The sequence below is a fragment of the Syngnathoides biaculeatus genome, chromosome 12 (genome assembly GCF_019802595.1).
Source record: "Syngnathoides biaculeatus isolate LvHL_M chromosome 12, ASM1980259v1, whole genome shotgun sequence".
NCBI lineage: Eukaryota > Metazoa > Chordata > Actinopteri > Syngnathiformes > Syngnathidae > Syngnathoides > Syngnathoides biaculeatus.
In genome coordinates, this window is record NC_084651.1 from 5,334,594 (window position 1) to 5,359,342 (window position 24,749).

At 43.0% G+C, this 24,749-nt stretch overlaps 1 protein-coding gene and 1 pseudogene across 1 annotated transcript in view; both read left to right on the forward strand.

Moving 5' to 3' along the window:
* LOC133509551 (protocadherin-15-like) overlaps positions 1-24,749 on the forward strand; it is a 284,180-nt gene that overhangs the window by 46,828 nt on the left and 212,603 nt on the right. The window lies entirely within an intron of this gene.
* Positions 6,563-6,682, forward strand: LOC133510328 (5S ribosomal RNA; annotated as a pseudogene).

A 24,749-nucleotide genomic window follows, 5' to 3' on the forward strand; every position in this document is an offset into this window, starting at 1 on the left:
GAGTAGTTCGTTGTGTTGCTTCACCGGTAAGATTTTGGTCTCACGATGCAGGTGCCTTAACTATTAGGCTACTAGCTACTAGCCTAATAGTTAAGAATCAGAATTACCCAGTAGTGATACTAGTGCAGCACCGTAGTTTATCGGTAAGATGTAATGGATACTAGTAGCAATATGACTGCAGAAATAAAACTTCACTGCAAGGACTGCTGTTCTACTAGTGCATGCTAGTCATTTAATTGTTGGTGAATTGTTTTAGTAGTAGTAGTACTTGTACCTGGTATTTAGGTCAATGAACGGGTGAGAAATTTAGGTTCTCATTATTGGCAGATTGTTACAGTCAGACACCTTGAAAACTAAATACTTATACACACTATAACTTTCAAGATCAGGACCAAAAAAAAAAAAATAAGCGTACAACTATCTTTGTATGAGTACAAAGAATCGGACATATTTCCGCTTTGTGACATCTCGCTGAAGCTAACGTACGAAGATCGAAACTTGAACAACACGATGGACATAAACACAATCACGTTGGTAGGCTCGTCTCAGGAACTCGCGCTTTTATTTCCTTGCGTTTTGTCCTTCAGCTCCTTTCTCTAAAGTCTCAAAAATAGTTTGTTACAAAGACTTATTTTTCATAATTCAATGTGATATTGCCCTAAGAGGTTTGCTCCCGGAAAAAAATTTCTCGTGTTTTTATACACTTGGCCATTAAAGCTGATTCTGATTCAAAGAGTTCATAATTTACTATACTAGTACATGCACCCTAATCCATTTTCCTAGCTGCTTATTCTCACAAGGGTCACCGGAAGTGATGGAGCCTATCCCAGCTGTCAACGGAGTCGGCGGGGTACACCCTGAACCGGTCGCCAGACAAACAGGCGCACTCACAAGCGCACCTACGGGCAATTTAGAGAGTCCAATTAATGTCGCATGTTTTTTAAGTTGCGGGAGGAAACCGGAGTGCCCACCCGGAGAAAACCCACGCAGGCACGGGGAGAACATGCAAACTTCCGCACAGGCGGGTCCGGGATTGAACCCGGGACCTCAGAACCGTGAGGGGAAAGCTTTACCAGCTGAGGCCACCGTGCCGCCTAATTTGGATATCAATGATTTCACTGAGCCCCATTCGGGTCATTTAGGTTTGACATGCTTTTTTTTTTTCATTTTTTTATATGCTACTTAAAATTGGCCGAAATCACGGCCGAGGTTGTTTGAACGCTTTCGATTCATTGGCTCTAATCACCGGAGCCTTTTTAATTGCTTCAGACGAGTCGCCGCGCTTTGTTCCCTGGCGCGAAAACTCCGATGAACTATCAGCGGCTTCGACCCGTGCACCTCTCGCCTTGCTCGGGAATTTCTGTCGGGGCGGGGGGAGGGGATAAACATGGTCGCTCTCGTATGCCCTGAAATTCAAGCCTTATGCGATAAAGTACGGACAGAGCACAGCTGGATTATGAACATCTGCACGCAAATCGGTCGTGTGCTTTTTTTTTTTGCTGATTTGCGGTGGGGGTGTATAACACCCCCCCCCCCCCCTTTCCCCCCCCCCCTTTTTGAGGTTGAAGTTGAACCGAAGCAGAGTCGACAGGCAAGGGAGCTAAAAAGCAAGTTTAACGTGTCTGCTAATTGATATAACAAAGATAAGAGATCATTTCTAATGATACCCCGGGAGACCTCAGAGTGTGGAAGTGTTAAGAGAAGAAAAAAATGAACTTATTTTCACACTTATGTGAGAGTTAAGAATGTTAAGAAAGTTAAAAAAAAAAAAACAAACCTGCCTCACCAGTTCAAAAGGTTGCAGGCTAAAAGTGAAGTTGTTTAACGTTGTTTTTATAGATAACTTTATTTTTAAAATTCTGTGATAAGAACTTGGTCTTTGTATTAATTGATGATAAGTTTTATTCTTATTATTTTCATCTTAATAGGGAGCATGGTTTACAATGGTAAGAGTTTAAAAAGTCAAGATCCACGGCTTGATTTTCGTGCGTGGCAGGGTGCGGAAATCTACGTGGAGGAAGGTTAGATCAGGTTTTTGGGAATTTCGTGGTCGGTCTGCGCCGCTGCGTGAGTGGACAAAGCGGACCTCATTCCCGGCCAATCATAGCGGCTCTTCTCATTCCCTTCAAATGAAAATGGAACGGATTTTCTGTTCAAATCATTTACGATGGCAATACGTTTCCGTTACATGAATTTGAATCGTCTCAAAGGGACGGTCTTACGGTCTCATATCTATTTGCCAGATATTTTATGTACATATTTTTTTTTTGCCAAGTGTTCATTTTTATGTGTAGCTGTTCTATCCTTATCAACATCGCTCTATCTCCTGATAGCATCTCCCTTTGTCCTTTATTCTCTTATCTGTCATGGCAGACAATGCATTGTCATCCCAAAAAAAGATAACACAACAATAGTGGGCGTCATAGAACGATAAGGTGCATGGGGGGGGGGGGGGGGTCTCAACAAAATGCTGCCGTGTGTGTGACGTCGATTAGTGACTTTAAACGGGGTAAACACGTGCAGACAATTATTCCAAATGTCATCATTTTTCTACTCTTAAATCAGCACAGGCGTGATTTTCGGGTGTCTGGGTGATGAGGCTGACTGGTTAATCTGTGCTGTGCGGTGCCTCAACAGTGATCCCCCCCCCCCCCACCTCGGAAAATGGTATGAGCCAACAATCTTAAAAATTCAACCCTATTCACAAATGCCGACCTTTGTTATTCTTCAACCTGTGTTGGAACAAAACCTCTAAATTGAATTCTGTTGCAGATCAAACATCCTTTTGATGAAAAATACATACAATGATATGAAGACTCACTAAAACTCAATCTCATGAGGCTTCAACCTTCAAAATAATGACCATGTTCTCCTTTGTTTTGTGTTCGGTGCTACCTCAGAAAAGTAGAAATATATATATTTTTTTTATTAATAATAGCTTCTACCTACACTTGTGAGTCATCTAACTTTTTGAGAAAAGCTCTGCTTATTTTTTATTTGTCTCGACTTGTGAGCAAAAATTGGAGTTTTGAGCTCTGGATGGGGACAAAAAAAAGAGTTCTATTCTGTGCATTTTAACTTTGCCTGATGAAATATTATTTTAATGTTAACACGCAATGCAAAATGTCATAGACTGGCAAGTGAAACTCGCATCAATATTGTAGTGCGATAACATATTTCAACAAATATTTCTCGTTAAAAAGTGCAGCAACATGTACACAGAAATTATAACAATAAATGGATATATATTGTTTATCCTCTGCATAAAATTACAAATATTATTCCCGCTTTCTGAGCAGTTGTGATTGAATTCTGTGTGTGTGTGTGTGTGTGTGTATATATAGAAACATGGACTCCAGTAGCTGCACAATGAATGCATGAAATGATGATGCACAAACTGTTTAACGCTTTGCAGTCTACTTTGTAATTTTATCACAGTATATTTTTAAGAAGTCCAAAACTGGACAGAAGTATTTTTTTTAATGAAAAACGTGTTTTTTTTTTTTTTTTGTGTGTGTGTGTGTCTGGCTGGAACACGCTGAGTTTTCCATTCATTTCAAAACCGTCCCCGATGCACCTCCAATTTTTCTGAAAAACGGAAGTGTAACATGCCGGCACGGTGAATCAGCTGGGAAGCGTTGGCCTCACAGTTCTGATGTCTCGAGTTCAATCCCGCCTGTGTGGAGTTTGCATGTTCTCCCCGTGCCTGCGTGGGTTTTCTCCGGCCACTCCGGTTTCCTCCCACATCCCCCCCCCAAAAAAACCATGCAACATTAACCGGGCACTCTAAATTGCCCTTCGGTCTGATTGTGAGTGCGACTGTTTGTCTCGTTGTGCCCTGCGATTGGCCGGCAACCAGTTCAGGGTGTACTCCGCCTCCTGCCCGTTGACAGCTGGGATAGGCTCCAGCACTGCCCGCGACCCTTGTGAGAATAAGCGGCTAAGAAAATGGATTAGGGTGCATGTACTTGTACAGTAAATTATGAACTCTTAGAAACAGAATCAGCTTTAATGGCCAAGGGTTTAAAAACACAGGAGGATTTTTTTCTCCGGTAGCAAACCTCTTAGGACAATATCGAATTATGATAAATAAGTCTTTGAAACAAACTATTTTTGAGACTTTAGAGAAAGGAGCTGAAGGACAAAACGCAAGGAAATAAAAGCGCTGGTTCCTGAGACGAGCCTACCAACGTGATTTGTTTATGTCCATCGTGAGGATAAGCGGCTAAGAAACTGGATGGATGGATGGATTTAAAAGGGCTTGCCAGGAAAACATCCAGAACTGTGGATGACTTTCATTCATTCATTTTCTGAACTGCTTATCCTCATGAGGGTCGTGAAATTTCTGGACCCTATCCCAGCTATCAACGAGGAGCACTGCCCAGCGACCCTTGTGAGGATAAGCGGCTAAGAAAACGGACGGATGAATGAAGTTTAACACAGACTTAAGCCAGAGCTGCTGTCGACCACAGCTCTCAGTCACGCGCAGACTTGCAATCTATTTAAAGAGCGTGGGAAGGGAAACTGTACAAGAAGACATTTTTTGGGGGGGGGGGGGATTAAGTCCCCATATATTATACATTTTAATGCGGGTGGGTATGAAACGCGAGAAACGGGAGTTCACTGTATCCCGTGTTAGAGGGAAAACAAAGAGTCCTTCAAGTGACTCATTGAATTCGCACCTGATTCTGCTCCAGTGAGGCCGCACGACCCGTCTAGCGGGTGTTAATCGACTCGCCGGGCTTTCTCGGGATGCCTTTTGGTGACAAACCTGCTGTCAAAAAGGGAACATTTTCATTATGTTTCTCCGTGTGGGCTTTCTATAGCCCGGGGGGGGGGGCTTTTGAATTACATGTTTGATGCTCGAGTATGTGGACTCACACGCCGCTGATCGCCAACTACATGGCACATATTATTGGTAAACTGCAGCAAGCGTCACTTTAAGAGCGTGCAAATGTTTGTTGACAAGCTCACTTTTTTTTTTTTTTCCATTATTATTATTATTATTTTTATTTTACAGGTTAGACTGACTTTTTCGTCAGTGGATGGCAAAAGGAATCATCGGCGGTATACATTTTCCAGGAATAAAAATGGATGCACAAATAGCTTCAATTTGTTTATTTTAGACTTGAAATTGGCTGCAGCTGTTGATTGCGACGCGTCCAGGGTCTGCAAAACGCCGCCGCCGATGATGGGCGGACGACGATTTTGTTTTTTTCGTTTTTTTTAATCGGCGAGATTGACCCGTTTTGCCTTAGCGTGGCACCCGTGGAAATTGCGGCGTTCGACGATGGAGCGCGCTAAAAGCCTCTCGGCATCAGAATGATAATTTCTCATGGATTTATGTCACACGATAGTGGATTGTGGCCGCTGGGACGAGGTAGAAATGACAAATGTGCAGTTGTATTTTTCAATTGAATTCATATACCGTAATTTTTTTATTTTGAAATTCCCCATAGCCTTTACCTTTTTTTGCTAGGTCACCATTTTAATCATTGTGATTGGACAACTTACACGTTTTAATAATTGCTGGAGTATATGGTGAGGCAACCAACCAACCTTTGCTTTATTGAGAAATATTCAATGAAGGCAAATTGATATAATTTCATAAAAGTGGAGAAAAGTAGAAGTAGTCCACTAACTTGAACAACTAAATAACTCCACTAACCAAAGTGGAAAATTCCAACGTAATGATTTGTGTATTTTTTCACTTTAGCTGTATAACTTGCGTTTTAGTGATGTCATTCGAATGTACGCCAGTCACTGTGATTTGACAGGCGCGTATGCGCCCGCGCGCCATCGCACTTGCAAATCTGCAGTCGAGCATGAAAAATCACGCGTGTAAAATCCGTTAGCAATACATATTTATATTGAAAGACGTCTCTTATTTTGTGTAGTCTTCCGCACTTGTCGCGCACTCTCAGCGCACATGAAAACCGATCCAGCGCAGTGAACCACAAGCCTCCTAGTTTACCTGACACCGCCCCCCTCCGCTCCTAAAGGGTTACACTCATAATTACAAACACACCCGCGACCAAATATCTGCGGGCGCGGCCGGTGGACCGCACCCGTAACTTGGTATCCGCGGGCATGACTGACCACGCCCGTGCATTTTTCAAATGTGAGTGACTTCGGGAAATTTGTGGGTTGACTTAAACCAGACTAGATGAGCAAGTCCTGGGCGGAGAAACTTGGTGTGGTTCATCAGGAAATCAGCCCGACTCTTACGTAACGGTTTGACTCTCTACCTGAAAAAAATTGTTAGTTGGGGCACTTGTATTTGAAGGTACAAGTGTATTTGCACAGAAACAATTTAAATACCTCTTCCATAATGTGTCGTCTTAAAGGGGTGCACTCGTAATTGCAAACAGAACACACACCCGTCACTTTATATCTGCGGGCATGACTGACCACACCCGTACATTTTTCCAAATGTGAGTCACTGATGCACCCAATTAATTGTGTTCGTCTCCTGACTTGTATCTTGGATCTGGTTAGCTGCACTAGGAAAGGCATCATACTTTTTAATATTGTTTTTTTTTGTTATGATTAGCAAGTGCGGGCTTACGGCCACGCTACCCTGAGAAACGCCTGATCTCGTCAAATCTCGGAAGCTAAGTGTGTTTGGCCCTGGTTAGTACTTGGGTGGGAGACCGGCTGGGAATAGCAGGTGCTGTAAGCTTCTTTCTCCGACTAAAATGCAGAGGGGTTGCGTCAGGAAGGGCATCCCGCGTAAAAACTCTGCCAAAAACAAAATATGCGTTCATCTGAGATGACCCGCTGTGGCGACCCCGAACGGGACAAGCCGAAAGGAAAAGAAGAAGGTATGATTAGCAAGTGCATGGTTTAGCATGAGAGTTACTGATGAGCGTGGCGCTACACACGCCTGACTTTGGCAGGGGGAGCGTGGGATCGATTCTCGCTCAGTGATGGTGTCAATATCTGCCCTGCGACTGACTGGCGTCCAGTTCAGGGTGTTGTCCGCTTTTTGCCCGAAGCTAACTGGGATAGGCTCCAGCTTTCCTGTTACCCTTGTGAGGATGAGCAGTTTGGCTAATGGATGGTTTAACATTACGATTGATTCTCTCAAGCAGAGACTGAGAGTCTTATAGCAAACCTTTTAGCTTGTCTTGTGTTGGTTTGGTTAAAAATATTAATGATAATAATTCCAATCCCTGACAACAGATAAACAACTTTTGCTACTTTGCACGGCCCCCAACGTCTTCGTACTCTGCGACTTGTTTTAGTTGACCCGTTTCCTCTCTCTCTCCGTTCTTTTTGGCTTCTCCTGACCTCCTTTTCCCTTCCGTCTTCCTCACTGACTCATTCCGTGGCGCCGACCTCTAATTATCACACAAGCTGTCAGTCTTGAAAAAAAAAAAAAAATGTAAAAAAAAATTTCAAAACGCTCACAAACAGTAAATGTCTCTTGACACTTATCTGACTCAGAAGAGCCTTTGGCATTTGCATTTGCACAAAGCCAAATTCAATCTGTTATCCCGGGTTCAAAATGTTAGCCCACGGACAGACTTTAGCGCTCGCTGCGCCGATACGTGTTCCTGCTCATATCGTGCCGTGAGAAAATAGTCAAAAAGCAATTGCGCGTTTAAAAAAAAAAAAAAATCACTCTTTAGGTTGTCATTAATTTGACAATGAGGACTGAAGCTGCAAAGCTCGCGGGTGGGCGTTTGCATGCTTTGCACAGCAGGTTCCTTGCGTCCGTTAAAAAAAAAAAAAATTATATTTTAGCCCGAGTGGGCGGCTGCCCACATAATGTGCTGCAAAGCCGCCGCTCACGCTCATTGTTAGTTCGCTTCTGAACTAATGGAGATTTTTTTTTTTATTTTATTTGAATGTCAATCAAAGAGCCGCCGACCTCTCAAGGTCCACTTTGCGGCATTTTAAAAATATGCTCCTGGGCTTCGCTTCATTGCGGACCGAGAGTCGCTTCAACTTCAGATATTTGGTCCAAGGGATCGACTTTTGAGGAGGTTCCGTCCGTCCTTGATCTTGGAAAAATGACGGGAGCGTTTCAATAAATTGGAACATCGTGACAAATGAATTTATCAGTACTTAAATGTACACAACGTGAAATATTACACAATTGGGGGGGAGAAAAAAAACATTTTGCTCAATATACCTTACAGCTAACAACAAAAGAACAATGTACCGCTTCAAAAAATTTTTCATATTGCATTAGAATATCCATCCATCAATTTTCTTTGCTGCTTATCCTCATGAGGGTCACGGGGAGTGCAGGAGACTATCCCAGCTAGCTTCGGGTGAAAGGCAGACTACACCCTGAACTGGTCGCCAGCCAACCGCAGGGCACATAGAGACAAACACCCGCACTCACAATTACACCTAGGGGCAATTTAGAGTGTCCAATTAATGTGCATTGAAATCAAATAATTTTTTAATATAGAAATTAAATAGGACCGCACGATGGAACGGTGACTCAGCTGGTAAAGCGTTGGCCTCACAATTCTGAGGTCCTGGGTTCAATCCCGGACCCGCCTGTGTGGCGTTTGCATGTTCTCCCCGTCTGGTTTCGTCCCACATCCCAGAAACAAGCAACATTTATTGGACACTCCAAATTGCCCCTAGGTGTGATCGTGAGTGCGACTGTTGTCTGTCTCCATGTGCCTTGCGATTGGCTGGCAACCAGTTCGGGGTGTACCCCGCCTCCTGCCCGTTGACAGCTGGGATAGGCTCTACCACTCCTGCAACCCTCGTGAGGATAAGCAGCAAAGAAAATGGGTGGATGAATGGAGAAATGAAATAATGGAACTTACTGGAAAGCCATTTTACTTTGTTTAATGATTCTGAGGTTTATGGTGTGAGTTGAGCTACTGAGGAAAAATACAAAAGTTTTATTGTTCACTCCAGAAGGAATTTTGGGCTAACACTACCGTTACAAACTGAATATGAACTAAAACAGATCATTAAACATGAACTGTTTTTAGACCAAAAAAAAAAAAAAAATAAATCATCCAAGTAATGATGGCCAAATTATTTAGTTTGAATAATATGACCATATCAACCTCCATAAAGCGACCTATCGAGCTCGTGCACGTGACGTCAGCGTTTTCATGCGCCATATTGCCGGTCGAAAAGAGCTGCTGGACATTGCGGGAGACGTTGAACCGGTGGAGAATATTCACAATATTATATGTAATATCAAAGACATGTTGCGCTGTTGGTTGTAACAACAGATGAGACAGATATTCAAAGAGACCACCTGAAAAGACCAGAGAAGATCGATGGATTTTGGCAATTAAATGGATGGATGGTGCCCAACCAAATACACACGCCTGTGTAGCGATAATTTCATTTCGGGTAGGAATTATTCTTCTCAATCTCAAATTCCCAAGAAGTATTTACTATGCCAAATTGACTCATTTGAGAACGATGCGTATTAAAAAAAAAAAAAAAAAAAAAAGTGGTTTACGGAGGTTAACGTGTGGCCGCAATACGCTTCCGTGTACGGAAGCGACGACGCCCTGTCCCAATTTATTTTCCCAGTCTTAGTTAATGAATGCGAGTTTGTGTAAAACCAGGGGTCATTTATTTAAATATTTGTATTGAAAAGTGTAAAGTGGCTCCATCACTATGTGGGGATTTATTTTTGATTGAGAACAGATCCAGCAATGAAGTATTATTATGGATCCAGATTTTTATACGCTTTCAAACTTTTTTGACGACTTACTCACCAGTTTCATGTGTAGATCCAGTTGTCCAAGACAAGCGCAAGCCAATTCACAGTCCAGTTTCTTCTCGGCCAAAAAACATCATCGACTTCGGCATTAAATATGGGTCCTCTATGGCAAGTGTCTCTCATTTTTCGCACGCACGTTCGTTTATTATCACCTTCTAAATGTTTAACGTTATCGGACAAAACTTTGGGCGTCGTGCGATAAGACATTTTCGTTTCATCTCGAAGGAATTAATGTGCAACAATGCTTTGTTAGAATATGGCAATGTCACGTGATTTTATGACGTAGGTACACGAGCGCGATTGCGACCTAATATTCCATCCATTCGTTTTCACAACTCAAACTGTGTTCATTTGCCCATGTTGACCTCTACATCAGAAGCAACAATCGCCACCGCCACGAAATAATTGGAAAAACTCGCCAGCTATTTTGCCCTCTGCACGTACGTACCTTGGCGCACGTTCCCGCGGGATTGCTCAAAGGCAGCTCGCGGGCACCGGGGATGTCGGGGTTGACTCGCTTGACGCACCCCCCCCGGGGAAACAACACTTCCAACAAGAATCAATTTGTCCCGAGCAGAAAACAATGTTTGAGATGACTTTTTTTTTTTTTTTTTTTTTTTTCTCCCCGCCACACCCCTTCCCTTTTTGCGGTCAACACGCCGTAAGATTGCATCCTGAAGGGTCAGCGTTATCTGAGGAATTGTGTGCATTTTCCGCCAGAAACCGGTCCGCGAATGGTTTATCGCGCCATCGACTCGCACAGCTCAGATGGAAGCGAGCTCGCCGCCAATTGAACGAGTCTCAAGTGAGAGGAAGGCATCAATCCTTTACACGAGGACTTCCTCCGCACACTGGATTGCACGAATCAAACTAAATTGAGTGCTCAGTAACTTAAGAAAAGGTTTATTTATGCATTATGGATAGTTTGACCCCATTAAACTGGTGGACTTCTTCAGCGTTTGTCAATGAGCGCCAGTCAAAAGTCCATTATGCTGTCTGACATTCTCATATTGCACTTTAATTTGCAATATTCTTCAATTTTTTTTGGAACTGTTGGCTTGTTGTGCAGGTCCGCAACTAGTTCCCGCGCAAGTACTTGTGGAACGAAAATCAGGATAGGCATTTGAAGTTTCTCTCATTAAAGATGAGGGGGATAATTGATGATTAAATTTTCGCTAATTTTCAGAGTTGATGTCAGAGTAGCTCACGGAAGGATCTGAAGGATTGTGACGAATGTGGATTACTGTACAGTCAGTACAAAAAGAGAGTGACAGCGATGCCTCGACTTGCGAGTGCCCAATTTGCCGAGACTTCACTCGTCCATGCAAATGATATTATTATATTATGATATGAAGTCATTTCATGTGGAATTTTTATTTCGGGGTGTGGTAGCGCCTCCTAAGAAATGCAGCCCTGTACGGCCGCAACAGATTGGGCATACCAGAAATCACCACTGCTTGTCATGTTTGTGTTCGACGCAGGGAGAGTATCAATGCAGTACTACTACCGTAATTTCCGGTCTCTAACCTGCGACATTTTTCACACGCTTTCAACCCTGCGGCTTATGCGGTGATGCGGCTTATTTTTGCATTTTTTTTCCTCCCCTAACGGTCGCAAGGGGGCACTCGAGCGGAAAAGGTAAGAGTGAGACCGATGGAACATATGTGCCGAGGAAGTGACTTTTACCAGTCTGGCCCTGTTAGCACTGCGCTAGCGTGTTAATGCCGTGTCTCGGGGATTTTTTCACCCAGTTTTATCCATTTATTTATTTATTTAACCGGTATGTTTTTAATTTATTTTATTTTTTAACCGACCCTGCTGGCGTGGCACCGCTAGTGTTAGCGTCTTTCTTTATAAAAATCTCGTGTTTCAATGTCGGTTTCAATGTGGGCATTTGCAGCTTTTACACGGGTGTGGCCCATGTATATACCGTGTGGTATTTCCTTTACAAATGTACTGGGCGTGGCATTCGAGCGGAAAAGGTAAGAGTGAGATCGATGGAATTTATGTGCCGAGGAAGGGACTTTTATCAGTCTGGCCCCGTTAGCGCTGCGCTAGCGTGTTAATGCCGTGTCTCAGTGATCCCCCCCGCCCCCAATTTTATTTATTTATTTAACCAGTTATTATTTTTTTTTTTATTTTTTTTAACCAACCCTGCTAGCGCAGCAGCGCTAGTGTTAGCGTTAGCATGGCAGCGCTAGCACGGCGGCGCCACCGATAAACTCTCTGTGTACCGTCTTTCTTTATAAATATCTCGTGTTTCAATGTGGGCACTTGCGGCTTTTACACGGGTGCGGCATATGTAAGTACCAAATGGTATTTCCTTTACAAATGTACTGGGCGAGGCTTATAACCAGGTGCGCTCTATAGGCCGGGAATTACGGTACATTATGTGGCATTATTTAAGTTGAGTGAGTTTGCCTGCTTTGGGAATTAAATTTCTATAAATAAATATATGCATTGGACATTATTCATGAAACAGAAGAAAATATACATCTCAGACCTAAAAAAAATAACATTATTGTTGGCTAAAAGACATGATAGATTGAAGAAATTGAAGTGGAAGGCTCGCAAAAACGACAACGTCATACCTTTTTCACTGGGCCGTTCACACCAGACTGGAAAGTTCCCTTAATCGCGTCGCTCCGAGGAAGTGTTTTCACTCGCTTCCTGAACCCTTGACCCTTGTTTTCTTCTGCCGCGGGGAGAATTAGCACGATAGCTCGGGCTGATTTAATGGTGAGCTTTTGCTCCGAAAGCCTCCTCGCGTCGAAAACAAAAACGGCCAAGAGGACGGGTGATGTCATAATCTTGGATTCGGGCAACCTCTTCTGAAGAGTTGACGAGGAAATCTCAAAACAGATTAATCATCCGTCGTAAACAGCAATGTCGTATTTAATCATATAATGGGTTGGACATTTTATTTACTCAAGTACATGGCGGCACACATTATGGGTAAGGTGAACTCTGCTACGGCGCTAATGAGGATTAGCGCGTCGGAAATTGGATGGATAGACATGAGCGGCGGTTGCTTATTTTTTCCTGAGCGGACAAAACGTTCGGTATTGATTTGAGCTATTGCGAGCCACGATTTTGTGCAAATAGTATGACACTTTTATAGACGATTTCTCCAGCGTAAACTTGATATATGATAAGTAATGGGTGTGTATTTTTAGAACTCAGAACAGTTCCACAGAATCCCTCTTTTTTTTTTTTTTTTTTTTTTTTCGGTACAGAATACATTTTTAACGAGAGCGGAACTTTCTCGTCACTGTGACACGATTATACTTAAACAAAAGATGTACATTTAAAATGACCCCAAAAGGCGTATGCATGAAGTTAATCTCCATAAATGTTTTTTTATAAGTTATTTTTTTATTAACAATAAAAACTGGATTTTTTTTTTCAAGTTTTTATTGTGTTCATTAACCTGTAACCTCATCAAGCTATCAAGGGCTTTGTCTAATTGTCAGGTTTGAAATTTTAAAAAGGTCACAGTTATTTATTCCACAATAAAAACAAAAAAGTACTTATTAAACAAAAGATGTACATTTAAAATGAACCCGAAAGGTGTATGCATGAAATTAATCTGCATAAACAAACATTTTTTACAATTTATGCTTTATTAACAATAAAAACTGGATTTTTTTTTTCCATTTAATTTTTTTTTTGTTGTTGATCTATAATAACTGCATCAAGCCATCAAGGGGTTTGTCTATTTGTCAGGTGTGGGATTTTAAAAAGGTCACAATTATTTATTCTATAATAAAAACAAAAAACCTACTTATTAAACAAAAGATATACATTTAAAATGAACCCAAAAGGCGTATGCATGAAATTAATCTGCATAAACAAACATTTATTTTTTATTCACAATAAAGAATGGATTTTATTTTTTTCTCCATTTTTTTAAAGTTTTTATTGATCTATAATAACTGCATCAAGCCATCAAGGGCTTTGTCTATTTGTCAAGTGTGAGATTTTAAAAAGGTCACAATTATTTAATCCATAATAAAAACAAAAAACGGTACTTATTAAACAAAAGATGTACATTTAAAATGAACCCAAAAGGCGTATGCATGAAATTAATATGAAATCATATTTTTTATAATTTTAACAAAAAAATTGGATTTTATAATGTTTTTTCATTTTTAAGATTTTTATTTTGTTCATTTTCATGATCTATAATAACCTCATCAAGCCATCAAGGCCATCAGACTCTTTATTGCTATTATTTAAAGCAGATAAGCTTTAACGGCAAAGTCACTGCAGCTCTGCTTACCTTTAACCTTGTCTTTCGTGTTCCCAGATGAATCGCACTTGCTCTTGACGAATTCAACCATTTCAACCAACAGCTGATCATGTCGTGAGTGGGGGAGAAGAATCAGTTTTTAAACAAAAATATGTAAATTAGCCCCGCTGTTATGTAACATGAAGACACGTTATCAGAAACAAAAGATTTACTTGCTTGTTTAATTTCACACTTGATGGGTGTGAAGTCACTCCAGATCGACAACTTTTTGTATATAACAAACAATGAAATGTAAAATTTCCACGCGTCTCCTTTTTATGCATAATTTCCTACAAAGAGGACTCCGACATCAATTTCCGGTAGCGTCTCTGATATAAAACAGCAGTGAAGCCGTCAATGTTACTAGCGCCACGCCGAACGTCGTTTGATGACCTTCATAAGATGTCATATTTATATATATATATATATTATATATATACTTGAGCTCTTTGCATATTACACGTGCATAAACAAAAGCAGTCAAACTCATTTAGCTCCTTGAGTGGGCTTCCTTGGCACATTAGGTCGCGGAAAAGTTAATGCCGTTTGCTTTTCCGATTTGCTTTTCGGGCCTCCAGCGGAGTCTCGAGAGTGCCGATGTTGTTTTATCGAGCGTAGCAGGCTGCTACCTTTTTACTCTGGATATATTCAGCGCGGCGGCTAATCAGAGACTATCGATGGGGGACGTTTTGTTGTCGGTTCAGCCGGGCGGAGGGCGGTGCAAAAGAATCGCCGCGTTCTGCCCGAAGCCGTGTTTTTTTTATTTTGATTTTGATTTTTTTTTGTTTCCAGTGTACTGCGGCTGTACCGGGGAGACGCGACTAAATGAGTCAAAAATAGTAAAGTGCTGAAGTCCAGACGTCCCGGAAGTGTTTCGATTTGGAGTTAGTCCAAAAGTTTCGGGATGTCAGCACACCTCAGTAGCTTTTATGACCCCCCCCCCCCAAGGGATGAAAATTACAGAAGAGAGAAAATATCCACAAATATTCCTCCGTGTGGATAAGCGCGAAGAAGTGTTCCTTCTCTTATGCCAAGTTTGTTACTGTCAACTGTTTATTTTTGGATATGTTTACTGGTTCTTCTACTTCCTATGGTATTTATCTACTGGAGGGGTGGGAAGCCTGTGGCCCGCGAGCCATATCTGGCTCTTTTGGTGGTTGCATATGGCTCGCGGAGCTCTCATAACGACCTACCGTACATCTGATTTCTGTCTTGTAGGCAAAGCAAATGAAGCCGGGAAGGTTTGTCCTCGTCGGGTTGCCGTAGTTTGGGGCGTCAGGCAACGCAAATGACACAGTTTGTCCGAGTGGGTTTTCCATAGTTTAGTGTGGCAGTCGACCGTGACGGAACAATTGATGGAATCTTTCCGATGGCGATCTTAAGCTCCGCCCCTTTAGCCATGTCCCACAAGCTTCCAAAATGGCGACTGAACAGAACAGGTTTGAAGTCGATTCTCTACCGCGTATTCCAGATGATATTGCGGTATGTTTTTTGCCAAATGCGTCAGACTTGTCCGAGGGAGTTGTACAGAGAGGTCTCAACTATTTCACGTGAGGATACGTACAATGAATTAAGATTTTGGACGGAGCGGGACGCAATGAAGATACTTGTCCCTCACTTAGCTTCCAACATACAGCCTTGTGTTTGTTGATATTGTCCACATTTAGTTGTACGCGAGCCTTAATCCATCGCAGACACTTCGTCAACTGTGTTTTAGGTTTTGGAAAATGAATCAAACGGGCCCCTCGTAACCTAGCCGGATATCTTTCATCAGAATTGCACGTTCCCAAGTGCATCTGAGGACCATTTTCGTCGTAACATTGACTTTTCCAAGCGCACGCTACTGACAACCAGCATTGCTTGCTGGACAATATGGCCAGAGGGGCGTGTCAAGACTATGCGGCTATCTGATTGGCTATTGTTGTACATGTGATCGACAGGTCGGAAAGGTCCATTATGGAAACGATTTTGAATTGAATTGAATCTAACGACATAAACAGACTATAAAGCCATGACCAAACCTGTGCTGAAGAAGTCGTTTTAATGGTAAGAAGTACTTTTGTCATCATTGGTTAGCAACAGCATAACATTATCTAAAATAATTCCGAGACTTATTGAACTCTAAAAGCGTTGGCCTTACCAATCAGCGAGAATCAGCACCTCCAAATCCGAAACCATGGTCTTCAGTCGGAAAAGGGTTGCGGGCCCTCTCCAGGGTCGGGGATGAGATCCTGCCCCAAGTGGAGGAGGAGTTCAAGTATCTTGGGGTCTTGTTCACGAGAGAGGGAAGAACAGAGCGGGAGATCGACAGACTGATCTGGGCAACGTCTGCAGTGATGCGGACTTTGTATCGGTCCGTTGTGGGGAAGAGGGAGCTAAGTCCAAAGGCGAAGTTCTCAATTTATCAGTCGATCTACGTTCCTGCCCTCACCTATGGGCACGAGCTGTGGGTCAAGACCGAAAAAACAAGATCCCAGATACAAGCGCGAGACTATCTCTCGGCTGGCTCGGGATCCCTTCGGAAGTGGCTGGGGAAAGGGAAGTCTGGGTAACCCTGCTGAAGCCACGTGCCCCGCGACCTGACCCGGAGAAGCGGTAGAAAATGGATGGATTGATGGATGGAAATATTTGGCCTTTATGGCTCGCTCAGTCGAAAAGGTTCCCGACCCCTGATCTACTGTTATTGTTAGATTAGCATTGCTTTTGAAGAACGAAGGACTTTTGATTTCCAGTTTTAAAAGCGATGGCAAGATTTGAACGAAGCCTCACTTCACTGCCGGCAGACTTCAGGTCTGACCAAAGCCGTGGCCCTCACCGACGTCTCAAACGTTGCCGTTTCTAATGCCGCGCGATTATACAAGTGCGTGGTCGTGATTAATAGTCACAGAGAACACATATCCAGCTTATGATAAAGCGGTGCTAGCAATAGTAAGCTAGCATTAACACTGCGCAGTCAGTCTGAAGCTTTCGGGCCGCGCGAGGCTGCGGATTTGCGCCTGCGACGCGTTTGCCCGTCGCGCAAATGATCGACACCTCGTCTGTCACGCCTTCTGCCTCGAATACTTTGTTCTTCCTTGGGCGTTGCGGTCTGCACAGTAAAAAAAAAAAAAACTAAACGGCTATTTATAGTTGCTAGTTAAAATTCTGCACCTGTGCAGGCATAGATTTATGTGATGTTACAATCACATCAGAGTCTAATTGGTACAAGGGTAAGTAATTGGTTTACTTTGTTTTATTGACGTAGCCCTCCCCATATGTAGGGGGGGGGGGGTGTACATTAAGCCCCGGCATATTTTTGGCCTTTGCTAATTCGCCTATTTGAGGATTCTTGCGCTCAGGCCAAAATGTCCCATATAAAAAAAAAAAACATGGGCCATCTGGTTTCGCATTGGTGCCAAGTAACTGTCAGACTGAGGGGCAGAGCTTCATCTGGTTTTGCAATAACCTTGATTAATAGAAAAAAAAAATGCTTTGCCGCTGTCTTGTATTAATTATTTAGAGGCAATTAGTAGACTTTTTTTTTTTTTTGGTGTTGGACTCATTTGGCGGTTTTCGCTGTTTGCGGGGTTCGGATAAAAACAGATAAACACCCTCGTAATTTATTTCAAATGATTTTTCCCAGGTGCTCGGATTCCAGGTTTGAGACCCGCTGATCTACTGCGCAAAAGTTGCATATCTGGCAGATATGTAGTGGGGGAGGGGGGGGGGGTTACAGCGCTTTAGCCCGACTCACCTTTACTGACCGGCGTAATAAGATTTACCCGCTTTACACGTCACGTCCACAGAGCTGCCCGGTGCGGTTTGCTTCTCGAGCGCTCGTACGGAATGCTTTCTCTAAAGACTTCGGAATAGCTGGGCGCCGATGAAGGGACCCCCACTTTGCTCCGGCGTCCTTCCAGACGGGGATTTTCACTCTCCGAAGCAATGGTAAGACCTGTCCCGTCTTCGTCTTCGGCGTCGATCGTCCGCAACGCCGCGTCTAAACAGTTTTGCCTTTTCTACCTTTCAAATACTTTTGTACGACCCGCAACCCGTTTAATAGCTCTGCACCCCGTCTTTGCCACCGATCTCTTCAAGCAAACACAGCGTCGATGTCAGATTAGCGAAGGATTATATCAAATAGACGGCGCTTCCCTTTCTGCTCTCCTCTGAATACGAGCGAGGTTTGACTGCGTTTCGCTTCAGTGCCCCCCCCCCCCCCCCCTCCACGTGCAGGAAGCTGACGACTGAACGCCGCTCAGGTCAATTTGTCTCAAGAGGGCGAGCAGCTGTGTTTCTTTATTAGTTTACTCATTTATGCGCCTCATATGCATATCAATAAGAGCTTAGTTTTATCATTTCAGCCCGCTCCGCGGGAGGCGTACGACTGCGGGCCGCTTCCCAAACTTAATTACCTCAGTTTCTTTCCCAGCCTCGCGTAATACTTTACAAGCAATGTAACGGGATACCGCACACACGCATAAAAGGTCAAACGGCGGGAGAGGTTTCACGTCGACAATATTCCATAACGGGAACAAATTCCCCTGAAGAGGAAGTGCCTCTGTCGCACTTGTCGTGAACCTCGCAGCTGTGTGGGATAAAAGACTGGGAGGTGGAAAGTATTTGAAAGTCAAAAGCCCAAACCAAACATGTACACCTGTGGAAAATCGCACTCTTTTTCTTCTTTTTTTCCTTTCGGCTTGTCCCGTCAGGGGTGGCCACAGCGGTTCATCCTTTTCCATCTAAGCCTCATCTTGTGCATCCTCCTCACTAACACGCACAGTCCTCATGTCCTACCTCACAACATCCATCCACCTTTTCTTTGGTCTTCCTCTCGCTCTCTTCCCTGGTAGCTCCATCCTTACCGTCCTCCTACCAATTTCCTCACTCTCTCGCCTCTGGACATGTCCAAACCATGGAAGTCTGCTCTCTCGAACCGTGTCTCCATCCAACTATGGCTGTCCCTAAAATGAGCTCATTTCTAATCCCATCGAACCTGCTCACTCCGAGTGAGAACCTCAACAATCTTCATTTCTGCTTCCTATTGTCTCTTCAGTGCCACCGTCTCTAAACCGTACATCACGGCCGGCCTCACCACTGTTTTATGAACTTTGCCCTTCATCCTAGCGAAAACTCTTCTGTCACATAGAACACCAGACACCTTCCACCAACTGTTCCACCCCGCTTGGACCCATTTCTTCGCTTCCTTACCACACTCTCCATTGCTTTGTATTGTTGACTGCAAGTATTTGAAGTCATCCACCCTCGCCATCTCTTCTCTGTGGAGCTTCATTTCTCCTCCTCTGCCCCTCACATTCATGCACATATATTTTTATTTTGGCTAATCTCCAACCTTCATCTTTCTAACTTCCTCCACTTACTCCCTGCTTTCACTACTGATCACAATATCATCTGCGAACATCATAGTCCAACGGGATTCCAGTCTAACCTCGTCTATCAGCCTATCCATTACTACCGCCAACAGGAAGGGGCTCAGCGCGGATCCCTGATGCAGTCCCACCTCCGCCTTAAATTCTTCTGACACACCAACGCCACACCTCACCGCTGTTTACCTCTTTACTTTATGATACAATTAAAACTATTGTGGAATCTCGAACGATGAACGCAATTGATCTGATTTTTAAACTAAATCTGCCCACACAGGAAAGCAGCGCGCTGAATGAGCAGTTAGCTGGTCTGCTTCACAGTTAGGAGGTTCTTGGTTGGAATCTGTATTGCTCCATTCGCAGTGCTTGAGTGAATTTTCCCTGTACAGTAAAGCCTCGGTTTTTCGGACGTCCCCGTTTTTGAATAAATCAGTTTTCGAACGAAAATTTTGAGATTTTTATTTTTTTTTTTCTGCTTTTGTTTTCGAACGAAAATCGGTACTCGAACGTTGCTGAAAAAAACCCGGAAATAACATTTTGCGCGTGGCCAGACCAACTGACCCACAACGCGCTTTGGTATGAATTCCCATGCCGCCGAAAAAACCTGGAGATAACATAAACGAGCAGTTGATCCGCCCACGATGCGTTTTGTTATTGTCTATTCGAATGTTTTGTTAAAAAAAAAATCTTTTTCCCCCCCTCCTCATTGTTTGTTTAAAGTTATTCTGCACAAAAGTTTACAAGGCCGGGGGCAGAGTCGCTACAGATACGGCAATGCACTCCCAGCCTAGCGTACTCTACTACTAAAGCATACATTTTAAGCAAAAAATAAATATATTTCTCAAATTATTTTATTCAATAAAGTATTTAAACTATACATGTATTTCTACTGTACAGTTTATTGTCAGGAAAAGCTAAAAAAAAAAAACGCTTTAAAAAGCCCAATTTTTTTAGGCTTGGAACACATTATTTCTTTTTCCATCCATTGTAATGGGAAACATCGATTTGGTTTTCGAACAATTCACTTTTCGAACCGTTTTCTGGGAAGCATTGTGGTCGAGAACTATTTGGGGGACCCTATTTGGAGGGTGCTCTTTTTTTTTTTTTTTCAATTTAAAAAATTTTTATTTCAGGGTTAGGCTAGATGTCGTCAATTCACCAAAGTCCACCTTGTGCTTTTAACTTCTTTGCGCCGTCCGTACCACCACGGGTACCCAAAGGTTCCTGGTGTCGGTCCCGTAGTGAAATCCTTCATTGCATGGAAGGGAACCTTCCTCCTCTTCCTCCTCCTCCATCGAACTTGCTGAAACTCGCTCGACTTTACACCAACATGCCGTGGATGCTTTAGCGCAGGCTTCACTTGAGATTATTCCATGTCATCTTGACGCTCTTAGCACGTCTTTTATGTCCGTGCCCAACCCCCTCCCTTTTTCCACCCCCCCCCTCCCAAATATTACCACAACCCACACTAAACATTGCTACATTCCGTGAGTTATTCCCCGCGCCGTGGAAACATCTTAGCAGGTTTACGTCTGACACTTCACGATAACACTATGAAGTGCGGAACAGGAAATTCGAGACCTTTGGCAATTCCCCGCCGTCCTCCGGGGTGATGTTTTTTTGATGATGACACTCGCGTTGCTCTCATGCTGTTGGCTTGTTTTTCCCTGATAACTTTAGTGTAGGAAAACTGCATATATATTTTTTTTTTTTCAAAGATTATAGCAAGTACGAGCAAATAAGTGTTGGTTGTGTGATGAAATTATATCAGTAGGAGGCTGACATGTTCGTACCTTTTCATTTTTCTCGCTTCGCTAAATCACATTTTGTTGTTGTTTGTCTTTTTAAGCGTTACAGACTGTTCCTTTTTCGCAGGACAGTTTGGACCAGGACCGATTAATATCCTCAAATTATCTCTGCATTTTCAAAATGTATAATTAGAAAGGATGGTAGTTAAAGTCTATGGAATGTGTCATTTCTAACGCAAATTATCTTTTCTCGATGAAAATACATGTTGAAATGCATACTCGGTTCGATGTTTTCACCCCAAAATATATAATTGTTTAGTGGCACGGTGGCTCAGCTGGTAAAGCGTTGGCCTCACAGTTCTGAGGTCCCGGGTTCAATTCCGGACCCGCCTGTGTGGAGTTTGCGTGTCTCCCCCCCCCCGTGCCTGTGTGGGTTTTGTCCGGGTGGGCACTCCGGTTTCCTCCCACATCCCAAAAACATGCAACATAAATTGGACACTCTAAATTGCCCGTAGGTGTGATTGTAAATGCGACTGTTGTCAGTCTACATGTGCCCTGCGACCGGCTGGCGACCAGTTCGGCGTGTACCCCGCCTCTTACCCGTTAACAGCTGGGATAGGCTCCAGCACTCCTCGTGAGGATAAGCGGCAAAGAAAATGGATGGATGGATGTGATGTATATATATATTTTTTTAAATGTATGTAGCACACACAAGCTAATGTCTTAATTATCCCCGTGCCCTAATTAGACATCTGCACCGCGTGTTGCGCTATCAACTTTTTTTTTTTTTTATGACCGTATTTTTCCGACATGTTCTTCTGGACATTTTGATTCTGCACACAGATTGTTTCTCCCCCCCGTTTGATATGATGTGTAGCACCTTGATCGCGCAGTTAGCTTTAGCGTTTAATTAGCACGGATTGTGCCCCACAGGAATACTTCGCCGTTGGTTTTGTGTAGCAGGTAATCATTTTCTACTTAGCATATGTTCCTGCTGTGTTTGCCAATTAAAATGTTGATTTGAATGCCCGTTATATAGTCAAACTCCAGTCTTGCGTTGAGCTTCTGTGGTGGTTAAGGTTTTGGGTTTTCAGAGTTGGCACTTGACAGGGGTGGAGTGTCCCAAACTAGGAGTTAGAATTTAAAATGATGCTATCCAGTGAGGGTTGGGGTTTCAATTATTATTATAATTATTTTTATTTAGGACAATACGTTGGTGCCTTGAGATAAGAATGGCCTGACTTCTGAAATACAAGCCATCAGTTGGCTTCATTTTTAATTTTTTTTTAATGATTTCCAAGAGCAGATTTGAGATGAACTCAACGCTCAATCAGCGGCATTTTAAAAAATAATCAACAATTTATCGAGGAATTTAAAGTTTGCTATCAGACTAAACATAAAACAGATGAACACTTTGTTTAAAACAACAGCATTCTGCATTTTAGCTCAATGCTAATGATCTTTAGCATCTATGTTGCAGTGCTTTCACCCTTGAATGCAGGGGTGTCAAACTCATTTTTCTCGTGGGCCACATTGCTGTTCCGGTTTCCCTCAGAGGGCCATCATGACTGGAACAAAAATATTTAATCATCTCATCATATTTACATAATTTATGAACTAGTTTTGGAATCAGAAATCAAGGGTAATGCGTTTTCCAACAATTCACGTTTGGTAACACAAAAATACTTCTAATATCTCAACTTTATCATTTATGACAATTTGAAATTTTGATACAGATTTTTACAAGAATCACTACAATTGACACTGTAGATTTTGATTCGTGCGCCACATAAAATCATGTGCTCGGCCAGATCTGGCCCCGGGCCTTGAATTTAACACCTCTGCTTGAATGCAATGGATTGGATAAAAACAGTGTAGCAACAATATGTAGCTAAACCATATAACTACTCGCAGTCATACACCGTATACTTTATCCTCTGCATAGAGCGATATTAGTGCCATACTGAGGAGCTGAGAGGTGTTGAATTCTTCATGAAGCGTTAGTGAGTTCTACGAAGGACACCGCCCACTCGAATATGATTGGCTGCTGCAATTACACAGGACTGCTTTCTACTGACCCAGATGGTCAGAGTGGACACACAAGAAGGAGTAACACAATGGCCATTAATTTGTAGTGTGACAAAAACACGTTTATTTCGCTTAAATTATGCCTTTGCTGTATGTGTTTTAAAAAAATGAATAAAATACAATGCTATATTTGGACACATTTCGTCATAAAATACAAATTAAAGCAATTTTGGAGGCTACGGTTAGAGTTAACTTTGAATTTGCATGAATTATGTACCACAGGTAATGCGTACCAAGCAGCCAATCGTGTTCTACTGAGCATATGCTTTCTTTTTAGTTGTCAAATAAAAAGTACATTTGGATGCACATTCCCTGAGCAATTATATTTCTTCTCGGATCCTGATACATCTGCTTTAGAAAATAACACATAGGCGCAGTAATATAAAGTTTTGTGAATGCCCCCCCCCCCACCCCCCAACAGAAGTTCGCCTCTTTAAGACATGATGAAAATGTAACATTCCATTTTGCGCACATTCTTTTGGGTTTTCTCTTAATCAAACGCCCGTTGATGGAAATGGGTATTTGAGCTCATCACTTTCCGCGAGATTGAAATGAGGATTTTTACACCCGGTTATGAGTTTCCCGAGTGGTATTTGAAGGTAGATCGTCCTCTTATCGCGACTGGAAGATGAGAAGCTCCAGGCGTATTCAATTTAAGCGTAAACGGGGGTGAATTAAAGAGGTGGTTTGTGCTCACCTAAATGAACCGGAGGGTATACATTATAGATGTAAAGGTAATGGAGTAGCTTGTTTATACATATATATATATATATATATATATATATATATATATATATATATATTGATCTGAGACCATGGTCCGCAGTCGGAAAAGGGTGGCGTGCACTCTCCGGGTCGGGGATGAGATCCTGCCTCAAAGTGGAGGAGTTCAAGTATCTTGGGATCTTGTTGTTTACGATTGAGGGAAGAATGGTGGCTGGGGCATTTGATCCAGATGCCTCCCAGGCGCCTCCCTGGTGAGGTGTTCCAGGCATATCCCACCGGAAAGAGACCCCGGGGACTACCCAGGACACGCTGGAGGAACTATGTGTCTCGGCTGGCTTGGGAACGCCTCGGGATCCCTCCGGAAGAGCTGTGAGAAGTGGCTGGGGAAAGGGAAGTCTGGGTGTCCCTGCTGAAGCTACTTCCCTTGCGACCTGACCCGGAAAAGTGTTAGATAATGGATGGATGGATGGATGGATCGATATCTGAGACCATGTTCCTCAGTCGGAAAATGGTGGCGTGCACTCTCCGGGTCGGGGATGAGATCCTCCCCCAAGTGCAGGAGTTCAAGTATCTTGGTCTTGTTCATGAGTGAGGGAAGAATGGAACGTGAGATCGACAGACGGATCAGTGCAGCGTCTGCAGTGATGCGGACTTTGAATCGGTCCGTTGTGGTAAAGAGGGAGCGAACTCCAAAGGCGACGGTCTCAATTTGCCAGTCGATCTACGTTCCTGCCCTCACCTATGGGCACGAGCTGTGGGTCGTGACCGGAAGAACAAGATCCCGGATACAAGCGGCCGGAATGAGTTTCCTC